Below are 10,000 nucleotides of genomic sequence, written 5' to 3' on the forward strand. Positions count from 1 at the left end.
AGCATAAGCATTTAAACAATTAAACAATGAACACATATAAGTAGCTTCTTCATTCAATAACTTTTAGTCAAACCTTATAATTCTTATTTAAATAATAAAGAAAGACAACAGATCATAAAATTATATAATTTCCTTACAATTTATATAAATATATAACCGAAATTGAAACATTTTCAAACTAAAATAGATTTGGAAAATAAATTTGTTCTTCGCATTAATATATAACATAAATTAGGAAGCAACTTGACTCAACAAGCCCGTTTATATATTTAAATGTCAAATTCAAGTAACAGTAAAAGGTGGTGAGCTGGCAGAATCGTTAGTATGTTGAATGAAATGCTTAGAGGTATTTCTTTCGACTGTTTTCGTTTTGATTTGAAATCTTGCCGAGGTAGACTTTGTCTTTCATTCCGCCGGTATCGATTGAGTACAGTACCGATCACCAACTAGGACTGGTATAATAGACTTGCCACTCCGGATAATCGGCCCTATGAGTTCTAGGGCTCAAGAAATATTTTGCATGATTAACACAAGAACGTTTGTAGCATTGGCCTACACTAAAACATGCCATATATTTTGAAATAGATATGAGGACTAAAACAGCTTTATTTAGATGTCTATTGTCAGTTTAACAACATTGTAAGTCTTTAGATTTATCCATACAAAAGAAGTAATACAGAAATAAATTCATATGATTAAAGGAACACTAGTGAACAAGGGATATACAAATAATTCAGTAGCACAAACTATACAATAGCGAATCAAATTCAACACAGTATATACAATGTACACAGTCAATATACACAAAATAGCCATTCGTACATAAAGCATTTTGCATCAACAAAAATACATTCCATTTATAGAATTAATACATTATAAAATTTCCAGTTAAACAGTACACAAAATTCGATACAATCATAAATTAGCATGAATAATATACTGTAAAACTGGAAATGTTTGAAAAAGATTCAAGTGAAACCACAAGCTTTTAAGTTTCAGATAACTAAATTGGTTTATAAATTCATATACACACATGATATTTGCCAGCATCATAATTTTATGTTATTCAGTACATAAGTTACCACCCATTTTTAACAAATGATTATGCAGCACGAAACAAATGACTTTTATTTTATTATGAAATAGAAAGCAAAAGCTAGATATTAAAACATCCTTATTAATACAACTGTATGATAACGATATGACAATTAGAGGAAAACACAGAAGCTATTTAGAGAGAACGACTCAGAGCAAAGATAGAGCATTCTGAAAATCACACTTTAGAGACACAATATTTCTTTCTTGAAAGAAAGTTGAGAGCAACAGTACGAAAACTGAAGACAAAATTTGAATCAGACACAGCATGTTACTTGGATCCTCCCTATTGTAACTAAAAGGTCGTAGCGACCTTTACCCAAGCTGTTTCGTCCAGAAAAGAAAATCAACTATGGGATTCTTCAAACGTCGACAAACCCCCAGAAATTTATTGTTTTTAAACCCAAAATAAAAGAATTCTGAAAATATGTTAATAAAGATAACTTAAACTGTGACACAGTCTTGCTTTCAATAACATATGCGCGCGCACACATTCATATTCGTTCATGTATACAAATATACATAGAGAGGCATATATATGTATATGTGTGTGTGTATGTGTATGCGTGTGTGTGTGTGTGCTAGTGTGCCATTCGCTATCTATTAATGCCTATATCTAAGTAATTATTTGCATGTTTTATTTTGTTTTGTTTTGTTTTATTTAACGTATATTTTAAATATCAACAAACGTATTTCATTAGCAACCTGTATACATCATTAATGGAAAACTAACACTTTTTGAATTCAATAGCGCTGATCTTACTCTTTCCATTGATTTCGTATCTAAGTTCCAGTATGTCTATATATTTGCATGTGTTGTGGGAGTGATTTTTACTGTAAATAATTAGTAACAGAACGTCTTTCTAACATAGAAAAAATATGCAATGAATCTATGTACACGAAGATGTTTACATTATAATGAAATAATCAAACCAAAATAAAGAATAAAATATGAAATTTATTATTTAGTAATTCTTCAAACAGCCAAACATTTTACTGTTTACTTTGTCAAAGATATGATCTTTCGATTCGTTTGTGTCACTTACCAGTGCTTAGTTTTTCCCTCGCATTTTTCTTTATCTGCAGTTAGATCTCATGGAGTAAAAAGAGAGGTTTAATGCTAAAATATGATGAAGATAACTGCAATTGAGAGGACTCAGCAATCTAATCTATGATAATATATTTCACGAAAACAAAAAAGGTTTTTTTGTTTGTAGTCAGTCAGAGGAAAGTGTTCTTTTGTTTTTCAGTGGCTCTGCAACCAGTTGTAGGGTGAGGGAAAAGGTATCCCCGAACCGGAGATCTGGTTTGAATTTGTGTCAGAGTGAACTTAACTAGAGACACATAAGGTAGTGCGATCACAGATTAAATTAACAACCCAAGAAAACTACGTAAAAAAGCGAAACAAATACCGTAAAACATTTCGATTGACTCTCTTACGATTTTTTCAAACCACTGGATTGTGGTCGTGTTTCATCAACTTGAAAGAAAGGCAAACAAATTTTATTTCAGTGGAATTTGAACTGAAATTGCTGAGAGCCGAATCAAACAGCGCATATCATTTTGTCCCCCATTCTAATCACTCTGCCAATTTGCTACGCAAATTGTCTTCTTCATGCAACTTCACAATTTAATATATAGTTCATGTATTCACAAATACAAGTTCTAAATAAAATATAGAATATATATTTGAATTCACGCCAGGAATATACTTCATTGTAATTCATACAGAAAATTTATCTATATAGATATTTTTTGTCTATATATTTTCCTGTAACAAGCATTAACTGTAGAAGCTGCGATGGATCTGAGGTTTGTTGGTGCAAAGTATGCTGTTACCTTCTAATTCCTCTGTAGTAGTTCTCCGATAGTTGGTATGCCTTCGTCCGGTGGTATGCTGGTATACATAGATCGTAAATCCATCTATTGCATTCAAAAATCTACCAGCTTAAAGAATATATACTATTTAAGATGTTTCAAATCTTGTCTTGATTCCAATCTAGGTGGAGTCACATTTGGAAAATAGTGGCAGGAACAGTCCAAGGGAGTTACAATTGTGAGCATCATAAGTATTAATGAAGCATCTAATTGGGAACAGAGAGTGGGGAAGACCAAGGAGAAAGCAGGCAAGTTGACCAGTCGAGTGAATATTTGTCGAGCCTTGATTTACTTTTTGTTAGTTCATTTACAAACAACCGTAATATAACTTGGAAAAAACAAAAGGTTAATCAGTGAATTGCAGATTAGTAATAATAATGAGTTAGAATGGATGTTGGCCCATATACTTGGTTGTCTTTTCAGTCGGTAATCTACAGTTTTGATGTTTTCAGAGACATAATGTTAACTATTCCCGGCAGTCAAACAATCTTACACATATGTGAAATGTTTATCTTCCACGATAAACAGATATATTTATCTTCGTCGAATCTGAAGCTCTAATCAGATAATCGCACTCAATTGCTGAGATCTTAGGTTTTATCCCAAAGCTTCATTCAAAAGCAAGATAATACACGTTGTAGGCATACAGACATATACACAAACACATATGCACACTTTATGATAAAAATCAAACAAATAACACAAGGTTATGAGTTAAACAGGAGACGGTCAAACAAACAAATAACGTATGGAGTCAGACAAGTGAAAACACACGAATGAAAAAGCGTAGAAATATAAAGAAAAGCAACAATCCAAGAAGTGTACAGTGGAGCTAAATATGCCAAAGGAAGAAATCTAACATTTTAGCGATACTCTTTATCAAATAGATGGAAAAAAGATTTAAGTAAACGAATAGATATACGATTTTGCATATAAGATATCAGTTTACATGACAGTTTGATGCGTGATTATGTGTTAAGAAATCTGCTTTGCAACCACATGGTTTCGTGTTCAACTTCACTGAGCAACACTTTGATTTGTTGTTTTCTATCATAACAGTAGAATCTCCAATTCTTTGTGAGAAAATTTGGCAAGCGGAAACTGTTTGAAAGTTTGTTGAATATATTTGAGTGTTCTTGCCTTTATAACTGCAACAAATGACAACCGGTCTCGGTTTGTATACTTCTTAACTTATCGGTTGGTCAGCCAGACTGGTGGAATAAACCGTCAGGCAAAACTTGAACCCCAATCATTAAGAATTTTATAATGAATTTGAATCTATTCCAAGTTTTGAGTCCCCACACATAAATAATTATTCAGTGGTTATTTTTAACATTATTTAACATAGTATAAACACACGAACTTACACAGGACACGAAGACGCATCCACACATATATATGTAGATAATTGGACAGACAGACAGACAGACAGACAGACAAACAGACAGACAGACAAACAGACAGACAGACAAACAGACAGACAGTGGGGGAGGGAGCCAGACAGATATATATATATATATACAGAGAGAGAGAGAGAAAAAGAGAGAGAGAGAGAGAAAGAGAGAGAGATAGAGAGAGAAATAAAGAGAGAGAGAGAGAGAGGAAGAGAGAGAGAGAGAGAGAGAGAGAGCTATAAAAGGAATATCCAAGAAGTATTCAGCAGTTTAGATATTTGCATTAACAACTTGATTTAATAGTACATTACTACCGGGAATTGAACTCACGACCTTATGATTGTAAGCCCAATATCCTAACCACTAAGCTACTGGCCTTTAAATAAAAGCATTTAGATACATATATACATGCATACATGTAAAAATCTGTAAAATTTTCCAGAAGTTTATCATTTAAATATATATGAGCATGTCTAGATATGCAACTATATGCGTGAGAATGCATACATAAAACCAAGCATACAAATCTGCACATATACATGTATACATACATACATACATGCATAAAAAGTTTCGGTGTATATCAAGAATGGTGAATATATATTTCTTACCACACCCCTTGCACACCCTCACATACATACATAATACACATGTGTTTGTGTGCATGTTTGTGTATTAGGTATGTATGCATGTAGTTGGAATTTACAAAATAAAACAAATGACGAAGACAGGTGTATCAGTTTAATGCTCGGGAAGGTGAGAAAGTCTTTTACGTTTCGAGCCTAAGCTCTTCAACAGAAAGGAACACGATAAAATAAACAGATAGAGAATAAAAAAACAGCTTTAGTGGCTAGCGGCCAATCACATATGTATGTATGTATGTATCAGTTAGTTTCTCCTGAAAGTGACGTTATTCTAACATGTCATATTTTAAAATATACTTTAATTACACATTTTAAAATAGTTTTTGCTTCAAATACGAAGCTCTTTAGATATGAAGTAAGGTTAAGATTAATATATATGTTTGGAAAACAGGATTTTGTTATAAGATCTGCAGACGTTGGCACAAACCACACATCTTTTAACGGTGGTATATTGAACCATATTGCCCTTAGTACTAAACTGGTACATATTTTACCAAATTAATGGTACAAAGAGCCATCGGCATTCACTGAACATACAAGGTACAGGGACGTAACATGATACCGCTGAGCATTTTGACCACAACTCTATCGATTTTGCCAATCTGTTACCTTTCAAAGGTATCATAGTAATACAATTACTAGTACAATTGTAAATATAATTACAATAAGGTAATCTAGAACCCTTTTTTGACAGAACAAACGTATATATTTTTAATGAGTTTGAAACAGCAGATAAACCGGTAACCAAAGCTACATCTAATCAAGTCCTACTGTCTTTTCTTCCTGAACAGTGAATTACAGGCAACGTTGTCCAACTTGTATTCTTATTTGACTACATTATGATTTACGGAAGGTCTGGGTGTTACATTTAGCAAATCCAATGGCAACGTGTAGCCTGCAGCATTGGCTTACAAAGTGGATGTTTCTGTTGTTGTTGTCCTGTAACCCCAATGGCAACTAGATCTGTGCTGTGATTAAACGTAATAAAACCCTGACCCCCGTTCCTTTCGTTTTCAGGTTGTGTGAGACTACATTATCTAATGTATCAGCTCTCGAAACAGGAAGCTGCGATTCGAGCGAGATTTTCTTGCTGTTTCCAGTACGGTTAGGGACCACGTATCTATATTTGAGTCTTGTAGTGTAGCTATAGATGTGTTAGATTAGTTCAGCCATGTAAGGCGGTGAGCTGGCAGAATCGTTAGCACACCGAGAGAAATCCTTGGCGGCATTTCGTCCGTCTTGACGTTCTGATTTCAAATTTCGCCGAGGTCGATTTCACCTTTCAACCTTTCGGAGGTGATAATATAAGTACCAGTTGAGCCTTGGGGTCGATGTAATCGGCTTATCCCCTTCCCTGAACTTGCTGGCCTTCTGCAAAAATTTTAAATGAAATTAGTTTAGCTATTATTGTATGCAAAGCATTAATTTCTAATGAAAACAGTCAGGTAACTGTTCACAAGAGTCACAGTCCAATGAATTTCCCACGCTAGATCACTGGTACTTAAGTTTATTCCCCATTAGGATTAAAATGAAAATTAAACCGGTCAAAAGAATTATTAGTATTGCTTGATTAAAGAAAAAAAATCTCCATAGGATTGTAGAAGGTAAGATTCGAAAACCTTTTCGTTTGGTAAAGAATTTAATCAAATGTGAAAATCCAAGGGATTGAATAACACAATGTGACTTTATTTATTTATGGATTACGCCTGTCAAATAGTAGAGATAAATCCTTATAATTTAGTTTACAAGACAGATTAAAGAGTGACTCATTATCTAACAAGCTTAAGACAAGGTTTTCTAAAAACAATCTAGATGCCATTGCTATGTTGCAAGTGAAATGTTTCAAAACAATCCTAATAAATACACCCCAGGCAAGACATCCCTTCAGATAAATGAAGTGTTCATGTTTAAACTCGCATGGATGTGTATTATCGTTCTTAATTTTTATTTCTCAAATACGGGGCTGTACCTTACTAAACATTTTCTCGGTTTAATTTCATAACATCAATCATTTCATTGCGAAGAATATTCATACCGATTAGGGATATGTGCTTACTAGAAATATCAACCATATACATACTCAAATTTCACCTAGGGTCCTTGAAATTATGAATATATTGGATACGGCAGTTTTAAAGTTATCTTGAACCAATTTTGAATGTGAATAATAATGGTATATTTGCGTGAATACTTTGGTCAACTCTCATCATTTAGGTCACATATTTACAGCTTCACACGCGCACACTCACGCACATGCTCACATATACAAGTATGTGCATATGTACGTATGTATTTATGTATGTATGTATGTATGTATTATGAATGTCTCTTCTATTTTTTTAATTATTATAAATCTTCCACTGAGGAGGGAGCCGGTTTCCAACAAAGATACAAGGTTCCATCTTTGGGATGTAGTTAACACAGACAAATTCACATTTGGAACTTGAGAAAAGTCTTGCATATTTTTACTGTTCCACTCAGAGATTGCACTTGTAATGTACGCATTAGCCGGTCGATTTCTCTTTCTGAAAATCCCAGTTTATCCAGATTTTCATTTAAGCATTTAGTAACAAAACCTAGTGCTCCAATTATTATTGGTATGAATATGAATTTATAGTCAAGATATCGAATCTAGAGGTTTCGAAGTAATTGTCCATATATATCTTCTTTTTCTTTGATTTGCAAAGAGATATTTATATCTGCAGAGCAGCTGATCTCTATGACAGTACATACCATTGCCCCTCTGTCCCAAACATGTATGTATGTATGTATGTATGTATGTATGTATGTATGTATGTATGTATATTCTTTTTATTCTTTTACTTGTTTGAGTTATTTGATTGCGGCCATGCGTTTCAAGTACGTCTTCTCAGGATAGATGCAGGCGATTGGCAAGAATTTAGCTTTGCAACCACTCTACACTGAGTTGAGTGACACCGCGTGGACTTGGGCAAGTGTCTTCCACTAATGTTCCCGGTCAACCAAAGCTTCGTGAGTGGATTTGACAGAAAGAAAATGAAAGCCTATATATATATATTCAATATGTAACCGCGTGTGCGATTTTCTTTCTGTCTTCCCTTCTTTGGACTTTTTCTATATTTCTGATGAAGAGCTCCGCTCTCGAAACGTGAAGTCCTCTTTCTTTTCCTGAGCGTCCAATAACACAGTACTTGTACCACGTCCTCGTGTTGTTGCTTTTTCTTGCTTGTTCATGTTTGGATTGACTATATATATACATTAGTGTGCCCTCAAGCCACCAACCATTAGGATCTGATGAGATTCTATAAAGCTAAGCCTTTTATGGACGTGAAACCCAGGGTAACCACATAGACCGGCCATATCTATCTGTATCTAATTACTCTACTGATCTATAAGTTAGAGTGCTTCTCTTTCGGATTTATGATTTACACATGTATATACGTATGTACGTGTGTGTGTGGTGGTGGTGGGGGGGGGGTTATCCGCCGCAAACGTTTGACAACCAGTGTTGGTTTGTTTATGTCCCTTTATCGTAGCGGTTCGGCAAAAGAAGATACGATAATTAATTCTAGGCTTTAAAACATGTAAGGACAGGGAGCGATTCCTTTGACTAAAACCTTTCAAGGCGGTGCCTCAGCATGGCCGCAGTCTAATGACTAAAACAAGTAAAATATATATAAATAGGTTCTACTAATTTGAAAATTCATGAAAGCATTTTCTATAAAATGAAAAAATTGTAGACTAAAAACTGGTGTAGATTATAAGTGATATCTAACGTTTATGATAATAAATGATAGAAGAAATCGACTTGAGCCCGCCCACCGGTGGATATTTTACCTGGTTTCAGAATGATAACAGACAAAGCTGGCACCTGCGAAATTTGAACTCAAAATATAAAGGGAAGTAACTAAACGTCACAGAGTTATGACTCACTCGCATCTAATTTGCCTCTATTTCCCTTTATTTTTAATCAGTTTGTATGTATGGTTGTGCTGTCCGAAGCAAACGGGTATTTAGATGTAATTCTGTAGAAGTTCATTAATGTAGTTTATGAAATAAATTCTTTTATTTAGATATCTTAATCTACATTTCAATCACTGCGGGAAAATTTCAGCTACACAAAAAAGTAATTTTTATTCTTATTCTTTTTTTCTATGCAAACATCTTGCTTAATATAAACTGGTGATTTTTAATTTAAGACTTACTAATGAAACTGAATTGAAAAATTAGTCTCATAAATAAACTCTTTTTATTCGTACCTGTGTATATGAGAGAAGAAAGTTTTTTTTTTCTTTATATATAGATGCAGATTTTTAAAAAATATATGTGAGACAAAGAACTAATCACTATTCAGTATTGAAATTCTTTGCGTTGCCATTTAAGCCGAACCTGTAGCCCTTAAATTTCTACTTAAAATCATACGTAGATACTTTGACCGAGGGGAAAGCTATACTGTAAGGACAAATTTATTTTCGAACAGTGGAGAAATACAAACATGAAGGGAAAATTTTTCACTTTGATTGCTATTTAGTTCGCTTCGACAACACGGTGGGAGACAGACAGCAAACGTATGTTGGCAAGAGACTCACTGAATCCATCAGCATATGGTGGCGGGGAGGGGTGCAGTATCTCGTACCAGCCACGCAAAACTTGATGATGACGTAATTGTTTTCGATTTTTATTGTTTATTGTTTCAGTCTCAGCTTTTCAACGAGAAAATGGGTTGATAAAAAAACTATTGATCTTTTGATTTTATAGATTTCAAATTGACTTTATATCAAAAAAATTAAAATAGCAATATACACATACACACATGTGTTTATGTGCATGCGTGTGTGTATAACGTGCACCAGGTGTAAGCTGGAAAATCTATTATAACTGATTTAATATTTCTGCAGGTGTACTAATGTATATTTTTCTTTCTATTAGCCCGTAGGACGCTATGTTTATAAAGGAATGCGATGTATGAAAATGTGACGTTCATAAATTAACCAAGCTTAAGTAAATGAA

The 10,000-nt window shown here is 33.9% G+C and overlaps 1 protein-coding gene across 11 annotated transcripts in view; it reads left to right on the forward strand.

Moving 5' to 3' along the window:
- The window catches only part of LOC106877962 (uncharacterized), a 547,541-nt gene that overhangs the window by 162,227 nt on the left and 375,314 nt on the right, over positions 1-10,000 (forward strand). Inside the window, exon 1 of one of the 11 annotated variants that reach the window (XM_089352827.1) lies at positions 9,334-9,651. The exons of the other annotated variants lie outside the window; for them this stretch is intronic. The gene's annotated coding sequence lies outside the window, so the exon portion shown is untranslated. Of the gene's footprint in view, positions 1-9,333; positions 9,652-10,000 lie in introns of those variants that run through there. 11 annotated transcript variants of the gene reach the window in all.

This window comes from Octopus bimaculoides, chromosome 5 (genome assembly GCF_046866305.1).
Source record: "Octopus bimaculoides isolate indiv1 chromosome 5, ASM4686630v1, whole genome shotgun sequence".
NCBI classification, from domain to species: Eukaryota; Metazoa; Mollusca; class Cephalopoda; order Octopoda; family Octopodidae; genus Octopus; species Octopus bimaculoides.